The sequence below is a fragment of the Chrysemys picta genome, chromosome 4, assembly GCF_011386835.1.
Source record: "Chrysemys picta bellii isolate R12L10 chromosome 4, ASM1138683v2, whole genome shotgun sequence".
In the NCBI taxonomy this organism is placed as follows: Eukaryota; Metazoa; Chordata; order Testudines; family Emydidae; genus Chrysemys; species Chrysemys picta.
Genome location: NC_088794.1, coordinates 56,769,894 through 56,788,032, shown reverse-complemented (window position 1 = coordinate 56,788,032; position 18,139 = coordinate 56,769,894). Strand labels below are relative to the sequence as shown.

General features: G+C 53.2%; 1 protein-coding gene across 10 annotated transcripts in view; it reads right to left on the bottom strand.

Annotated features, from left to right (window-relative positions):
* The window catches only part of SYT2 (synaptotagmin 2), a 204,312-nt gene that overhangs the window by 75,164 nt on the left and 111,009 nt on the right, over positions 1–18,139 (bottom strand). The window contains exon 1 of one of the 10 annotated variants that reach the window (XM_042842465.2): positions 6,545–6,648. The exons of 7 other annotated variants lie outside the window; for them this stretch is intronic. The gene's annotated coding sequence lies outside the window, so the exon portion shown is untranslated. Of the gene's footprint in view, positions 1–6,544; positions 6,649–18,139 lie in introns of those variants that run through there. 2 more of the 10 variants (XM_042842463.2, XM_008175326.4) reach the window with 2 other exon arrangements.

Genomic DNA, 18,139 nt, shown 5'->3' with positions numbered 1-18,139 from the left:
TAAGAAGATGTCTTGTGCACCTCCAATATGTGTCTTCAGGAGCACGGATCCTTTAGGGGCTTCGTCTGACTCATTATAATCTGTATTCAGTGCTGGGCTCCAGACATCGGTCGCCGACTCTAAATCCTGGTACTTTTAATCCCTAGGAAGGGACTTAATCAAGGCATACAAACTCACTAATGACCCAAGGAAGGGAAATCGAAGACTCCTGTTTCCAGTTTTCCATTGGAGAAGAGCAAAGGGACATTTCATTCAATTGGAAGGCAGCCAGTTTAAAACCAACAGCAGGATATACCATCCCACACAAACCCATCATTAGCCTGCATAACTCATTGCCACAAGAAACCATTGCAGCCATGAGCGTCGCAGGATTTTAAGAAGGAGCAAACCTTTCTCTGGATAAGGAGACCAGCATATAAACTCTCATGCCTTAGGACACAGGCCAACCAGTAACTGATGGGTCAGGAAGAAATTTCCCCAACGGGCTACTTATTCCATCATTGCCCAGCCATCTTCCGCTGAAGCAGCGGGTGCTGGTGGTTTTCAGGCCAGGACACCAGTCAAGATGGAGCCCTGTGCTGACAAGGTATGGCAGGTCCTCTGTTCTGTCACTGTACCAGTCTGAAGCAGAAGAACTCAGATCAGATGTCAAAGGATCCCATCAAAATGCCCTAGAGAGAAACCTTTGTCCCAACTCTTCTGCAAAAGAAGTCATGGAAATGTAGAGAGGCTGGATACAACAAGGCTCATCTCCTCCTGGGGCATGCTCCATCAGGGGTTAGGACCATTCCTACCAGGCCCTCATCTTCCAGCCAAACAGTTGTGCCCAGCTTTGGACCGTTGCAGAAGTCTCTTGGTGATACCCTGGAAGAAGTGAACTGTTGTGGCTCAGCTGAAGGGCCAAGTCACCTCAACACTGAAGGCCAAGGGAACCAGCATGAGAGGAGGGGAAACTGAGGCAGAATATGGGCCCAGAGCGAGACCAGGTAGATCCCTGTTAGTCTAGATACTTCCCTGGGTACTGTCCAGCCTAGCTTTAAAGATCAACCAATGCAGCCTTCACCACTTCTCCTGGGAGATGGCTCTGCAGCCTATGTGACCTTGCTCTAAGGAAGTTTCATTCTCTAACATCTTCTAGCAGAGCTGATAGACCCTATCAGAGGTGCTGATCCTACACACACACACCCATTAGCTTCACTGCACTCTGCCCATGCATAAGAAGGTGGCAGGCAGAGCATTCTGTCCTTTAGGTCACCAAATCTACCCGGGTCAGTAGCGACACAGCTGTGGCCATTAGCCAGCTGCTCAGCGTCCAAGGTCTCAGTCCACTTCTACCACTGCCCAGGTCATCAAAATCTTTGCATCGCCCATACCCCGCTGGCACGAATTGGGCCACTCATTGGCAGCCTCAGAAGCCATGGACTGAAGCTCTGATTCCAGACAGCACTTGAGCAAGTGCTTAACTTTAAGCATGAGCTTATATCCCACGGACTTCAGCACTTCACTGAATCAGGGCCAGCACGTGCCATGGATACAGAGCTCGTCCCGGCTAGAGGTAGGTCCCTACACAGGCCAGGGCTGAGGTACAAGGCGGGCTGGGCATGCTTGCACAGCCACGGCTTGCTCCGTGCCGGTTGGGATGATAAATTAGAAGCCTCCAGACTCCAGGGCCATCCGGCTGGCTCCTTTCCCCAGCGCTATCGCTCACTGTGTCAGCATGGCCCATTGTCAGACTGAGCGGCTGCTGATGGAAGGGAGTTATTCCAGGTCAGGAGCAGGTTGCACAGGCGTATGTGATTGGTTTGGTTCATGCCCAAGCAGAGCTCTGGGGCAGGGGGGAGGGTTGGGGGGTGCATTCGGGATTGCTGCAGGTTGTGCAGTTAGGGATGACCCCGGTAAGTCATTAAGAGCCAGCCGGATGCCATCTGCGGACATAAGGACTCGTATTCAGAAGCTTCCAGTTCTATGCCAGAGACATCTGGCCGAGCTCTTTATTTTTGCAGTTCATGGTTCCAGTGCCATACTGAGCTGAGTGCGGGGGTGAGGATGGCATATCTGGGATCTCTTCCTCTTCTCAAGGTGCTGGGACTCTGTTCTCCAATGCACGCAGCCATGCTTAGGAAGGGGAGAGGTCAGGACACCAGCCTAGAACCAGGCGTACTGGTGCCTTGCTCTGCCCCTGCCCCCCCACCCCCCTGCATCCAACAGACCAGGGGTGGAGTCAGGAGACAGGACGCAACAGAGCTGATGTGGGTGGCAGTTGTGCCACTTCTGCCGTCTTTGTGCTTGCGAGGATTCCCCTGCCACTTTCAGCTCACTCTGCACTGTGCACAGCTTCGGGGGTTGTCTCCGCTGCAAACGCAGGTGTAAGGGTAGCGCGGCTCTGAATACCAACGCTAGCTTTAATCTAGCTAGCACAGAGAGCAGCAGCAGTGAAAACACAGCAGCACAGAGCCCAGCGCAGGCCAGCAACCTGCCTACGTATGTCCTGATTCTGAAGCTCGCATTGCCCCATTTTGACTACTATTGTTACCTGCACTAGCTAGACCAATGCCAGCATAAGTATCCCAACCCATGCTGTGACCACACCTCCAGCTCCCATCTGAGTGCACTTGGGAGATGAACAGTGCTCCGTGTCTAACTACAACCCCACAGAGGCACTTCCGCAACTCTATCGGGTCAGGCTAAACCATGGCTAAATGAACATCTGCATCTGCAAGAAAGTCATCTTCATGCCAGTGCTCAGAACTCAGACTCACAGACTTCAAGGTCAGAAGGAACCACTATGATCTTCTAGTCTGACCTCCTGCACAACGCAGGCCACAGAATCTCACCCACCCACTCCTGTAACAAACCCCTGACTTAGTCTGAGCTACTGAAGTCCTCAACTTGTGGTTTAAAGACCTCAAGGCGCAGAGAATCCTCCAGCAAGTGACCCATGCCCCATGCTGCAGAGGAAGGCGAAAAAACCCCAGGCTATGGCTGCCCGGTCTCTCTGATCCGCTGGAAAAAGCTCCATATTTCAGCCTCTCTACTGGAGTTGGCCAAGAAGTTTTTTGATGGAAGAGTCGATACAGCATTCAGACTGGGGAAGGATGGCCCAGTAGTCAGAACACCAGCCTTAGCGATGGGAGACCTGGGTCAAGTCACATAAGGCCAGATTTTCCAAGCTGAAATATCTAAAGATGCCGATGGGGACCTCATGGCACCTGCAAAAGCAGCTAAGCAAGTCAGGTGCTTTGCTCCCATTGAAGCCACGGGCCTTAGATACTTTTGGAAATCTGATGATTCGTCTCTCAGGATATAGCGACAGCTAGAAATGAGCCTTCCAGCCCAGGTAGACAGATGCGCTAGTGTGCTAAAAACAGCAGCGTGGCTCGGGGCGGCGGCGGGGGGGGTTGGGTGCTCAAGCCCACCAGCCCCTCGGTCTGATCTCACGTGGCTAGCTCGAATCTCCACTGTAGCTACAACCCTCACACTGCTGCTCTTAGCACGCTAGTCCTACCCAGGCTGGGAGGGTAGACAAACCCTCTGGGCCTCAATTCCCCATCTGCGCTACTTCACGGGGTGTTATGAGCACTAATGCATTAGAAGCTGTGACGTGCTCAGATACGACAGTAATGGAGGCTAGATAAGAAAGAAACATTCAATCTTATTAAAAACAACCTCTTTTAATGAACAAATGTTAATGTAAACATTGTGATGTTCCTGAAAGTTTGTTTTTTGACAAATACAATGAACATTTTTGGTTGAACATTTTTACCGGGTTTCAGTTTTGTTTTTCTGGGTTTTCTTTGTTGTTTGTTTCTCTTCTGTTGCCAGTTTTGATTGTCTTAGCTACAGGGGGGTTTCAGAACAGGACATTTACAAAGGCAAACACTTACCATGAGAAAACTTGAAATTTACATTTTCAAAGGTTCCAATTTTCAGAAAAAGTCAATACATTTCCCCAGAATTTTTTTTTTAAATCCCACCATATTATAATCTAGCAGAATAAAAATGTACTTAATACTTCCGTGAAACTTAACATTTTGAGCAGCTCTTCTTTGCACTAATCCTTATTCTCAACTTTTCTTCCCCCAGTAAAAGAAATAGTTCTTCAGTGCCTCAGGCTACCCTCCTCATAGCATGAGTCACGTCAATATCCTCTCTCTACTCATTCCCCAATATCCCACTTTGGAATAACGGCCTTCCATGCTGAAACTGGGCCTAACCAACTAATACTGGGCAACTCCAAATATTCACTGCATGGCAAATCGGATTCCAGAAAATCAACTTCTGACCTGCCCCAAGTTAAGACAAATATCAGCTCCTTGATTCACACCCCTTCATACCAACAGCCAACTCCTCAGTCACACGTCAGCTCGTCACCTTTCGGGGGCACAACTGACAGTTTTGGAATTCCAGCTTGATCCAAAGCCCAGAGAAATCAACAGAATGGCTCCCATCGGTGGGCTCCGGAGCAGACCCTAGCAGAGCTCTTTAGGCCACACGGTGGAGCTCAGCACAGCTATTTTATATCACAGTAACATCAGGAGGCCCCAGCACACCAGGTGCTGTGCAGACGGAGCGAGACACAGTTGCTGCCCCCAAAGTGTTTACAAACTAACAGCCAACCCAGACAAAGAGCGGGAGGGGAAACAGAGGCACGAAAAGGTGAAACACTTCGTCCAAGATCAGTGGCAGAGGTGGGATAAGAAGCTAATTTTTGTGACTCCCAGTCAGCGCCCTACCCCCTAGACCCCCAGGGAGGGAGGGGCTGCTGAAGATACGGATCAGAGGGAAGTATTTCTACTGAATCTGCCATGACCGTGTGGGCTGGGATTCCTGACAGTTAGCTGTTTCCCCAAAGAAAAGCCCCTATAAATAGCTCAGCTGCTGCCTCCGTGAAGGCTAGAGTAGCTATTGGGTTCCGGGTCTCTGGTTCCTGAACTCTGAATCCCGCAGTTCACTGGAAAAGCTTTTCTGAAGCGCCTTCCATCACGATGCTCAGGACAAACAGCGCGCTGGCTCCTTGGCGGCTGTCCCAGTGAGAACACACCCAGCTGCGGCCCTCTTACCCTCCCCACATCTCACCTGGAGCCTGCCTGGAAGGGCATGACCCTGCCAACACCAGGGCAGAGTGCTGTGCAAAGTCAAGAGCGTAGGGCCGGATAAGGAGCGGGGGCCTCTGATCCTGATGCTACTGCCATGTCACTCCTTGCTATCAGACTTCCACCCTGTAACAAACCCGGTGGCAGTCTGTTCACAGCTCGGCCTCCCATTGGAACCTGCTGTTCAGGAGACCCCGGCACGCGCTGGGTTTTCTCTTCAAAGGGGCCCTTGGATGCATTCAATGGCCCTGCCCTGTTCTGATTTAACGCCGAGTCGGGGGAACAGCACTACATGGTGTATACAGGCGCAATACCATTAAACCCCATAGGGGGCCCTGTAAGACAGAATGAGACGGCTCATAAAGGCTGCATGGAAAATGCGCTCATCAAAGTTACAGGCAATTGATGACTAAATCCTCCCTGCTCTCAAAAGCCATTTCTCCGCTTGTTCCTCCTGCGGTAGCTTGCACGGGGAGGATAAAAGGCTGTCTGCCTGACAAATTCGCTCGCCTCCCTTGACATCCCCCCAGCTATTGTGCTGTGGGTCCCCCACACCCCGCTCAGCAGCTTCCCTCTACTCAGGGCTTTGAAATTGATTGAAAAGTTAAGGATCTTGAAGGAAGCAGAAGGCGGAGACGTGTCATCAGGAACAATACTTCAAATATATTCGGGAACGCACAGCGAATCGTCTGAGGCATAAATCAGGTCAGCTGCCTCCTCTGAGTCACTAAGGGGTATTTAATGCAAAGGACTCAGAGTCCATTATAAAACATCCCAGGCTGCTCAAGCACAAGAGCTCAATTCTAATTTAATTTAATTTGATCCCAGCATTAATTTTGACTCGCCGCACCTGACAGCACCTTACAGAGGCTTGAAAGGCAATGGGCCAAGTCCTTAGCTGGCGTAAATCCTGCTACACTGGGAGGCGTAGCCCATTTCTACTGATTGTGACCACAGTGTCCGGGACTTGAAGTGAGGCATTTAGGGCTAGAGTCACAATGGAGCTGGGAGGTGGGGTCACCGAGCAGCACCACGCCGAACGTTTCAAAAGCCACCGGGAGCCACAAAGTTTGGTGCCTAGGCTCCCTATGCAATGAATGGGGACAGTAAGGGTAGGTCTACACAGCCCGCAACAGCGAGTCTCCCATCCTGGGTCGACAGACCTGGGCTTGCGCCAGTGCCTTAACAGCTGTGCACACAGCACGTGGAAGTTGCAGCTTGGACTGGAGCACGGGATCCAAAGCCCCACACCCTCGGCTTCATTGTAAATCCCAGCTCAAATCCCTTCTCTCCCTCAGGTGGTGGTGGGATTTAGCTGGGGAGGTCTCACACATCCCATGGCGCTAACGGATGTGAGTGAGGTCCTCCTCCTCTACCCCCCGCCAGGGACTGTTCTATGTAAGCCCCCAAGCAGGAGCCCAGTCCAATCAGCGAGTTCTGAGCCCACTTACCAGGCGAGTAAGGCCCATCTTCCCCTGTTTTGTGCGTTCCTCTGGAGCTTAGGCATCCGGATGCCGAGAGGGAGGCAGTGGTGCGCATGCGCAGAGGCAGAAATACAGGCACCAAGAGAACTTGTACAGCAAAAACATAAGCACGGGGGAAGTTTAGGTGCCTGTAGGGTTTGGAGGCAGCTGAGCAGGGTTTTGTGAAGCTGATTCTGGGAGTTAGACACCTAAAGTGACAGTCAGTCAAAGTTGTTTTGTGAATGAGCCCCTAAATCCACAAGGAGGCACCTAAATAAATAGCCTCCCTGCCCGGGACGCTAGCAAATCAACGGGAGCTGCAGGGGAGCAACACCTCTATGGGTTGGGGGTGACTTTAGGCTCCGCCCTGGGACGCAAGTGCCACCATCTCAGGAATAGCTCTGGGAGACACAGCAACACCCCTTCTTGCTCTGGAGGTAGTAACTTACTCCTGACCTACACCTGTAGTCACTTACTACTGGCTCAGCAGTTCTGGCTAATGAGCAGGGGGTAGGAATTGAGACCTGGCTCTGCCCATTTCCTGCCCCTCCCCCTGCTCCAGGTAGGGAGCAGGTGAGCAAGCAGCCCCACATATCTGGACCCAGGTCCAGGCAGTCTGTGTAGGGGTTCCTTGTGTAACCGCAAAGCCTGACTCACAATCTAGCCTTTACTTAGGCATCTGCTTTGAAACGGGCCCTTAAGTGCTATTTGGTTGAAAACCCACATAGAACCACTATTTCCAAATAAGCAGGTCCAAAGAGTGGGCCAGTGTAGCTCAGCATAGCTCCCGTGATCTGACCAGAACTGTGCTCTATAGCCAGAGTTAGAGAGAGAAACGAGGCAGGAACCGTAGAGTTAACTGCCTATTTCTTCCCTGCCATGCTGAAAACACCCCACATTACCACCCGAGAAGCAGCTTTAAAATCAAGTTTACTTTTCTTCAGTCACAGTCAATAATGATTAACAATATTACAGCAACACCTAGAGACCGAGGCCCCATTGTGCTGGCAGGACATAGATGAGTAAGAGCCAGACCCTGCCTGGAAAAAACTTGGGCCCAGATCCTGACTTCTGTGGAAGCCAGAGCCTGCATACCTTGAAGGATCTGAGCCTTATAGTCCAAGCAGACAAGCCAGACAACTGGTGGGAGGGGAAACTGAAGCACAGAGCAGCAACATGGTCACCCAGCCGGTCAGTGGTGGAGCTGGGAATGGAGTCCAGGTCTCATCTGTTTCTCTCGTCACACATAGGAAGAACACTCCCTATGTTTTAGTAAACAATCATTCTCATGCTCTGCCCCTCCAGAAAGCTCTCCTTGGCCAGCCCATGGAGTTAAAGGCTGAGTCTTTCCCTTCACACATCCCCCGTTGGTAGATTTGATCGGGATTCAGTGTGCTGTAGCTTTACCTGGTGCATTTCACTTTTGGGATCTCAGGCAACACCCCTGGCTTTGGCGCCACAGCCCTGCAGGGAAGGCTCACTCATCAGGACCAAAAAAAGGTCATTAATTACATGGGGCCAGATCCTCAGCTGGTGTCCAGGGTCACAGGTCACTGAGGCCAATAAAGTTGTGCTGATTAACAGCCGCAGAGGGGCTGGTCTTGTTGGTTTCTGTTGAGTAAAACTGTGTTTGCCAGATGGAAAGAACAGAGATTGACATTTTGAAATGTGGGAGCCAGTAGCTAGGCAGAGAGCATTCACAGCTGGACTTCTGTAACCATGGTCATGCAGGTCAAAATTGGGAGCTAAATGTGACAATGCGACTTTAAAATTCCCTAGCCTGTTGAATGATGACATGAGTTTGATGCTGATTAAATTGCTGGATAGCCCAACCTCTGCCTGTCCTGTGTTGGCTGCCAGCGGCCAGGGCGGACTAGAGATGAGTGAAAAGAGCAGAGTTGCTTTAGCGAAGTGGCAGGGGCAGAGTGTGCAGCAGTTGGGATCCGCATTAGGATGCAACGCGTGCTGTGTGCACAGACCGCAGGGATGCGCTGCACTTTCCAGAGGTCTTTGCCTTCGCGCTGCCTGCCACCGCGTGAGACCCTCCTGACACTGACTGCTCCATCCCAGCGGCTGGTGGAGCAGGAGCCGCTAGGAAGTCAGCAAGCTGATCTGGATGATAGCAGAGCATCCAGCTGTATGGGGATGGGACCCGTGCTACCTTCCCTCTCCCTGAATGGAATGCCCCTTATGTGACATGAGCGATGAGGGGGAGCAAGGACAGAGTACAGGGAGATTCGCTGCAGCTGATCACAAAGGAATGACTCCAACCTGAGGAGTCCTAACCCCAGTGACTGGGAGGGAAGAGCCATCCTAGCCAAGTGGGGGTGGGCAAGGGAGAGGTTGAGAACGTCCCCTAATACTGGGCCAGAAATCTCACCTGCACAGCCATGATTATTAGACCCTACTGCAGCGCAGCTCCATGTAGCCTCCTCGCCTCCAAACAGCCCCAGCTGGATCTGCATTCCTTCGCGTTCAGATTGCTAGATACAGATCCCAAATCCCTGATGGATTTGTTCCAGCTGAGTTCAGCTACAGCGCTTAATAAAGAAATCACACACAGCCTTGCTTCCCATGGGGATCTCAAAGCACTTCGCAAACACCCATTAATGCTCTCAACACCCCTGCGAGAAACTGACTGAGAAACAAGCAGAGGCCTCGGGAAAAGAAGTGACTTGCCCGACATCACATGGCAAGTCAGTGATAGAGAAGAACCCAGGAGTCCTGGCTCCTAGTCTTTTGACCTAATCACTAGAACATACTGCCTCACAGAGCTGGGACTAGATGCCAGGAGTCCTGGGACTCCTAATCCTTTGCTCTTACCACTAGACAACACTGCAACCAGTTTAGCTGAGCAAGCATGTAACTCATGGAGAAATGAACTCCAGCGCCCCTGTCGGAATCTGGCTCTAGCTACCAGTGTCCAGTGCCCAAAAGGACCTGTTGCTAGGGACAGAGGACGTCAGTCGCGGGGGCTGGCCCACCGCTGAGCAGACAGTCAAGCTGGATTTTCGGTTCATGGCTGTCAAGTTTTGGGCAGCTCCGCATGTGATGTTGCATTTAATTTGCATCTTTGTGAATGAAATGCACGTGACCATACACCCTGCCCCTAACACCAGAGGGGCAGGGCGTGGAGACACACAAAACTCGGCAGCTGTGGGTGCCAGAGTGTTCCTGGGGCCTGTTAGACCTCCCCTTATCTTGTGTCCCCACCATCTCCACTTGCTGCTGCCTTCATCTCCTGGCTGCTCCGTGGATCCAGCAAGAGGGCAGCAAGGCAAAGGGAAGCGGGGGCACCAGGCTGCCGGCTCCGAGTGACCCCTGGGCACAGCAGCAGTCATCGGAGACCATGGCGACAGCCCAGCAGGATGAGTCACATTTCAGCTGAACTGCAGAAAGGCTCATCCCGTGTCCACCAGCCCTGGTTAAGAGTCAGAGTTAAGCCTCTCTGTCACGCTCGCTTTCAGCTTTGAAATAATTCATTTCCTCCAGCTGGACCGGGCTACGGGTGCAGGGCTAGAACAATGCTGCTCTGAGAGCCAGTTGCAGCTGAGTTGAGCTTAGTTTTGTTCAAGGGAGCGAACAGACCAAAGGTGTCCGGCCCACCGTGTGGCTGGAGCTAATGTTGCCTCCCTGTTAACCGCATAACTAATGCCTGACACTGGCACAGAGAAGCCCTGGCTGGGATGCGCCCGCCCTTCTTTGCGCTTCGCTAGCTCCTCCTACCAAAGGTCTCAAAGCACTTTGCAAGCATGAATGAATCCAAGCTCACCTACCCTCCGCCCCACCCAGGAGGGAGGTATCATTGTAACAGTGGGGAAACTGAGGCACAGAGAGGGGAAGTAACTTGCCCAAGGTCACACCGCGAGTCAGCAACAAGAGCCAGAGCTCCTGGTTGTTCAGTCCTGTGCTTTAGCCAAAAGACTGTCCTTCTCCATCCGGGGAAGGGACTGGATGCTGGGGCCACTCTCCACGAGTCATGCTGGGCAGCAGCCTGTGTACATGGGGGCCCTGGAAAGGGCTTTACGAGGCTCTGCAGAGAATCAGTGGGTCTAGCTCCACCCCTCCACTCCTCCCGCAGCAGCTGCTGCCCAACGGGCGAGGTCGGCTCACTTTTCCTGCTGCTGGAGCCAGCACAGACTTCCAGGGAGTGTCACGAGCAGGACTGGCTGAGAACAAACTACAGGCAGTAGCCAGAGGGCTCTCGGGAAAGGCTTTGGATTGGTGAGCTGGGCACTGCCAAGCCCCCTGGGCACATTGGTTTCCCAGCATTCATGCCCGGCGTCTATTTGCTTCCTGCAGATATTCTGGCAAATGGGTTTCCTGGAGACAGCATTAATGGAAACGGCTTATTTGGAGTGAAATTCAACCCATGCAGAGGACCAGCACATGGCCTATGCTTAAGCGCTGCTGTGCCACTCCTTGGCTCCCCACCACAGCTCTGCTGATACCTTTCAGTCCGAACCTGCAGCCCCCTTGGTTCCCCACGCTCAGCTCTGCCAATGCTAACCTGCAGCCCTCCCTTCCCACTTCTCCAAGCAGCAGAGCTGCTGCTCACATCAGGCCGTGCAGCAGGTTTGGGATATGGATGCACAATTGCAGGTGCCGAGCGTTTTTGAAAAGCTGGCCAAGAGGGGGCTGATTCTCAGATGCTGAGCCCCCATGGGCGTCAATAGCAGTTGCTGGCACTCAACACCACTTCAAACCAGGCTGGCGTTGCCCAAGGACTCGGGAGCCACCCTCCAATTTATGTTGCCACGACAGCAGACCAAATGAGCGCCCCTGCTCTGGACCCCAACTTCCCATCCCTTGGTTATTAGGAGCACTTATTTCACCAAAGTTTCCAGGCTTGTAAAGTTTCATTCTGACAGATCCTCGGCCGTATTTCTACATTGTGCCCCTCCTGGCCCAAGAGTGACTTGAACCGGCCAGCGTTTCTGGCTACTGCGAGCAGAGGGGTAGGTCTTGTGCCTACCCCTGTAGGGCCCCTGCAGGAGGACTGAAGCTGGAAGCTAAGCGGTTAAATGTGATGCACAGAGGTGAGAGACAATTTCGCAGGTACATCTGTGTAGACACTTCTCTGGCTCCCATTATCACAGTATCTGAGCACCTCACAATCGTCACCATATTTAGCCTCAACTCCTTCCCCCACACCATGAGGCAGGGCAATGCTATTGTCCCTGTTGTACAGGAGAGAAACTCAGGCACAGAGAGACTAAGGCCCAGATCCTAAATGGTATTTAGGTGCCTAACTCCCATAGACCCGTCTCAGAGGAGCTCCCTTGGGCATCTCACCCTTGATGGGGAAGAAGCCCGGTGCAGTGCTTATGGCAGTAGTTGGGGAGATCCTGGTTCAGTTCTCAGCGTTGCGCTGTTCTTCCCCCTCTGGTGCATGTGTTTAAAGAGACAGCAAAGGGAACTCCTGCAGGGTTCTCGCAGATGCCCCTGCACGGGTCAGTGGGAGTGAGGATGGACATGGGGGCAGCTGCTTTCTCGCTCCGCATGCCAGCCTGGTGCAGGAGGAATGTGTTTTCCATCCCAGACGGCCTTGCTTTGGAAGTGAGTGCAGGGCTCCCCTCCCTCTCCCTGTCTCTTGTACTTCTGCCCTTTCATGACACTTGTCTGATCAAACTGAACTGAAGCCCCTTTGGGCTGCTATGAGACACACAACCCCATGCATCCAATGAGAGGTGATCTCCCCAGGACTTGGAGAGAAGCTTTCATCACACTGAACCGGCGCAGACAAACACCTGACCAGCCTGATGTATTTACACAGCCGCCCCAAAGGCATTTTCAGATCGGACAGAATCTCCGCTTTCATCGAAATGTAAGTATTAGCTCTCTCGGTTGCAAAAAAGCGCTTCGATGTGACATGAATGTAGCCGGCTGTGGCATCTGCTTGAGTTGATGACCGTGATGTGAAAACTCTCCTGACCTCCAACCCTTTTATCTTACTGGGCGTGGACTTTGACGTCTATGGTTTTCCAGTTGTCAAAGACCGTTTCTCAGTAAAAACTTGTGGCTTTCAGTGAAAATTTTCCATTTTCATCAACAGATTCTTTTTTAACCAAAATCAAATGGGGCTGGGGGGGGGGGAGGGGAATCAGTTCATTTCAATCCTACTGAAAATTACTACCAAAAAATGTTGGTTTTTCCATGAAAAACTTGAAAAATTTCAACCAAAAAACCCGGTTACCTGCCTTTTGTAACTGTTGCTCTTCGAGATGTGTTGCTCATGTCCATGCCAAGTAGGTGTGTGCGTGCCACGTGCACAGTCGTCGGAGGGTTTTTCCCCTAGCCGTACCCTTCGGGTCAGTTGTGGAACCCCGCGGAGTGGTGCCTTCATATAGGTCCCTGCCAGCCCACTGCCTCTTCAGTTCCTTCTTGCCGGATACTCCGACAGAGGGGAGGTGGGTGGGTCTTGGAATGGACATGAGTTACACATCTCAAAGAACAACAGTGAGGAAAGTTATGTAACCGTTTTTTCTTCTTCAAGTGATTTCTCATGTCAATTCCAAGTGGCTGACTCCCAAGCAGTCCCTAGGAGGAGGGGTTGGAGTTCACCGAGTCACAGACTGCAGGACCGCTCTGCCGAACACGGCATCGTCTCTAGCCTCTGCGACATAAAGGTGTGATTAGACAAACATATCGCTGCCTTGCAGATGTCTTGAATAGGAACTGGTGCCAGGAACGCTGCAGACGAAGCTTCTGCTCTTGTGGAGTGCGCCGTTAATGCTGGGGCCAGTATCTTTGCTGAGTCGTAGCACGCCCTGATACAAGCCGTGATCCATGAAGAGATCCTTTGGGATGACACCAGGAACCCCTTCATCCGCTCAGCAATCACAATGAAGAGCTGTGTCGATTTCTGAAACAGCTTTGTCCACTCAATGTAAAAGGCTAACGCTCATCTGACATCCAGGGAATGGAGCATTCCCAGTTATTAGCATGCGGCTTAGAGGGAACCACTGGAAGAAAAATGTCCTGATTTGCGTGAAATTGCGAAACTACCTTGGGGAGGAAAGCTGGGTGTGGCCGCAACTTCACCTTGTCTTTATAAAACACAGTATAAAGGGGTTCGGACATCAGGGCCTTGAGCTCAGACGTCCTGAACTGACGTTATAGCCACTAGGATGCCACCTTCCAAGAAAGGCAAAGTAGAGAGCATGTTGCTAGGGGCTCGAAGGGAGGGCCCATCAGCTTCGAGAGCACCAGATTGAGATCCCATGGGGGATCCTATGGGGGCTGCCTTACTTGTGGGCAGGGGTGAAAGTAAAAATAGGTACTTACTGGTACGGGGCTGGGTTGGGGCCGGCTCTGGCCCCCGGAAGGGGCGGGGATAGGGGGGTCAGAGCCAGCCCCGGCCCGCCCTGTACCGGTAAGTGCCCTCCCCCTCCCCCGCCGGGGTAGCAGCGGCAGCCGGGGGCTCTAGCAGCAGTTTAAAGAGCCAGGGCTCGGCTGCTGCTACCGCCCCGGGCCCTTTAAACCGCGGTTGGAGCCCCCAGCTGCCGCTGCTACCCCAAGGCTCTGGCAGCAGGGCTCCAGGGGCTATTTAAAGGGCCCGGGGCTCCCGCTGCCTCTACTGCCCTGGGCCCTTTAAATAGACCCCGGAGCCCCGCCGCTACTCCAGGGCTCTGGGGGCTATTTAAAGGGCGCAAGACTCCCCTGCTTCTACCGCTCCGGCCCTTTAAATAGCCCCTGGAGCCCTGGGGTAGCGGCGGCGGGGCTCCGGCGGCTATTTAAAGGGCCCAGAGCAGTCGAGGCAGCATGAGCCCCAGCCCTTTAAATAACCCCGGAGCCCCGCTGCCGCTACCCCAGGGCTCCAGCAGCGGGGCTCTGGCAGCAATTTAAAAGGCCTGGGGCTCCAGCTGCTGCTGGGAGCCCCAGGCCCTTTAAATTGCCGCCTGGAGAAGTCGGGCCGCCCTGGTACGGCGCACCGGCTCTTGCCAGTACACCGTACTGGGGTGTACCGGTTTACTTTCACCTCTGCTTGTGGGTACAGTCTATGTAGCCCTTTGAGGAAGCAGCCAACCATGGGGTTAGCAAATACTGACCGTCCAGCTGACCCGGGATGGAAAGCCAAAATAGCGTCCAGGTGCATCTTTATCGACAGTACCGCCAGGCCCTGCTGTTTTATGTGAAGTACATAGTCCAGGATGAAAGGAATCGATGACTGCAATGGAGGAGTGCCCTTCTGCACAGGCCAAATTGAAAACCTCTTCCACTTAGCCAGATAAGTGGACCAAGTGGATGGTTTTCTGCTGCCGAGGAGAACCTCCCTAACCGAGTCAGTGCACGCAGGTTCTAACAGGTTTAGCCATGGAGTTTCCATGCCATGAAGTGGAGAGACTCTAGATTGGGATGCTGGAGGCAGCCGTGGTCTTGTGTGATTGATGCTTCCTCTCGGCCAACCTTGAGGAAGACCTTGTGGATGAGCATGAAAGGCGGGAATGTGGACAGCAGGCACCCCTTCCGAGGACGGAGAAAGGCGTCCATGAGCGAGCCCGGGCTGTGATTCAGGAAGGAGCAGAACTGCTGACACTTCCTGTTGCGCTGTGTTGTGAACAGGTCTATCTGGGAGATCCCCACCTTTGGAAAATGTTGATTGCAACATCCTGGCGGCGAGACCACTCGTGGCCGTGAAAGGATCTGCTGAGGTGATCGGCCAGTTCATTCTGCAATCCTGGAAGGTTCGATGCCTCCAAGTGTATCGAATGGGCAATGCAGAAGTCCCACAGCTTGAGGGCTTCCTGACACAGGGAGAGGAGTGAGTAGCACCCTGTCTGTTCATATAGAACATCGCTGTGGTATTGTCGGTCAATACCGATACACATCTACTCTGTGGATGGGTTTGGAACGTCTGGCAAGCCACACACAGCTCCCTGACGTTGATGTGCAGCGAAAGTTCTGCCTGGGACCGAAGACTTTGAGTCCTGAGTCCGCCTAGGTGCACCCCCCGTTCCCCTGGTCAACGCATCTGTGACGAGGGACAGCGATGGCTGAGGTCTGGAGAAAGGTGTTCCCGCACAGACTGCTAGTGGGTTGAGCTACCACCAGAGGGACTCGAGGACTGGAGGAGTGAGTGTGACCAGTCTGTCTAGGCAGTCTCCATTCGGCCTCTATACCCGGGCTAGCCAAGCCTGAAGGGGACGGAGCCGCAGCCTGGCGTGCTGTACCACATACATGCAAGCAGCCATATGTCCAACCAGTTTCAGGCAATTCCGCGCCATAGTGGTGGGGAATCTTCTGAGATCCTCTATGATGGCACCCATGGTGAGGAAGCTAGATTCTGGGAGGAATGCTCCGGCCCAACTGGAGTCCAGGCAGGCTCTGATGAACTCTACCTCTGAGCGGGGGCTATGGTCGATTTCGCCATGTTCAGAATGAGGCCAAGTCTGTGGAACGTCATCCACGTAGTCCTCCACTTGGGCCTGGGAGCGGCCCTAGATTAGCCAGTCGTCTAGGTATGGGAATACTTGCACTTGCCGCTTCCGTAGGAAGGCTGCCATGCCCACCATGAACTTGGTAAACACCCAAGGGGCCGTCGAGAGGCCGAAGGGGAGGACCGTGAACTGATAGTGGGTATTGCTGACCACGAAACGGAGGAGCCGTCTGTGGGACGGAATTATGGACACGTGAAAGTATACGTCCTTCAAATAGAGGGCAGCACACCAGGCCCCTGGATCCAGGGAGGGAACGATGGAAGCCAGGAAGACCATGCGGAACTTTAACTTCTTCATTAATCTGTTTAGGTTTCGCAGGTCTAAAATAGCCCTGAGCCCACCCTTGGCCTTGGGGATGAGAAAATACTGGGAGTAGGACCCCCTACCCCTGAACTCCAGAGGAACCTCCTCTACTGCTTGAGTTGTAGGAGCGTTTGCACCTCCCTGCACTAGAAGTTGCTTGTGAGAAGGGTCCCTGAAGAGGGACAGGGAGGGTGGGTGGGAAGGCGGGAGGGAACAGAATTGGAGAGAATATCCCAATTCTACCGTGCTCAAGACCCATCGGTTCATGGGGATCCTCCCACATCGAGACACCTTGTGTGTGGTGCTGGGGACTGTGCTGGTTCCGGGCCTGTGCCTCTCTTGGTACCAGTACCAGTGCAGAGGTTCCTGGGCTACCAAAGTCGATGATGGAGGGACCCGAGCCTCCGAAGCCACCAACAGGGATCTGAACTCTGGCCCTTGGGCTTGGTGGTAGGCCCATGGTGTCCAGTAGGGCCATTGAGCTGGCATCTGCCACTGCAGAGGCCAGGACATCATGGGTAGCCCTTCTTCTTGCCTCGAGCGGTGCCGGGTCCACCCAGAGGTGTACTGCTCCGCCACCGAGTCCAATGAATACTCCGACCTTGGCGACCAGGGCGGAGTGGACTGAGACGGTGCCGGGGAGCAGCGCTGAGGTGAGGGCGAGCGGTGCCGCATCATTGCCGACTTGCCTCTCGAGGGCACGGTGCCTCTCTGTGGTGCTGGTGCGGGGGATTGCACCGTCATTGCGATAAGGTCCCTAGCCGCCTCAAAGGTGTCCGGCGTAGAAGGAAGGTCTATGCCCTCCTCCCGACACTCCTGCACTGGGGAGTTCACGAGAACCAGACTCGCCGGACCTCCCCACGAGGCCGGAGTCTACGGTGCTGGCAGAGTTGGAGCCGGAGCAATGTGTCCCGATGTGGGACACACCCCGCTAGTGCCTGCTCACTCCACTACTTTAGCTGGAGAGCGCTCTCTGTCTGTCCTCTTCTTGTGCAGCACCGGCAAATTGGAGCGGTGCCGGGCACTCGCACCGGAAGGAGTCTTCAGCACCGGGGAATGGTGGTGCCGAGGGTCCTTTAGAGCCCGAGTCCTTTCTCAGCGCTACGGCCTCCCTTACTGAGGCTGGCACGCTCCGCACCGAAGTGCCGGGCTTGGGGTCGGACGCCACCTGGGGACAAAGGGCTGACTCCATAAGGAGCAGTTTCAGCCTGAAGTCCCTTTGTTTTGGTCCTTAGTTTGAAGCCTCTGCAGATTTTGCACTTATCTGTTTGATGTGCCTGTCCCAAGCACTTCAGACAGGACCCACCTGGTTTGAACCCCTGAGACCAAGGCATCCCCCAGTCCCCTGGGAGGGGAAACGTGATGGGTGGGTGGGGGACCCCAACTGAAACTTCTCTAAACTAACTACTCTATTTACACTAACTAGCTATAAGATTTTAACGATTTACAGATAACACTGAAAGAAAGTCCACTAGGAGATTGCTTGCTGTTTGCAAGAGAGAAGCTGCTCCAATGACCATCACTGGCGGTAAGAAGGGACTGAAGAGGCAGCCGGTCAGCAGGGACCTATATACACCGCCATGAAGGTGCGACTGCAGGGGGCTCCACAGCTGACCCGACGGGTACCGCCAGGGGGAAAACCTTCTCGCAACTGTGCATGTGACGCACACACTCCTACTTGGAATTGACACGAGCAATCATTCAAAGAAGAATGAAAAAATTTCTGCCAAAAAGCTTTTCTCATTGAAAACAATGCTTGGACCAAAAAACCCACACCCAGTTCTAATGGTGATACTATAAACGTCATCATGCATATTAAGTTGCTGCACATTTTATCAAA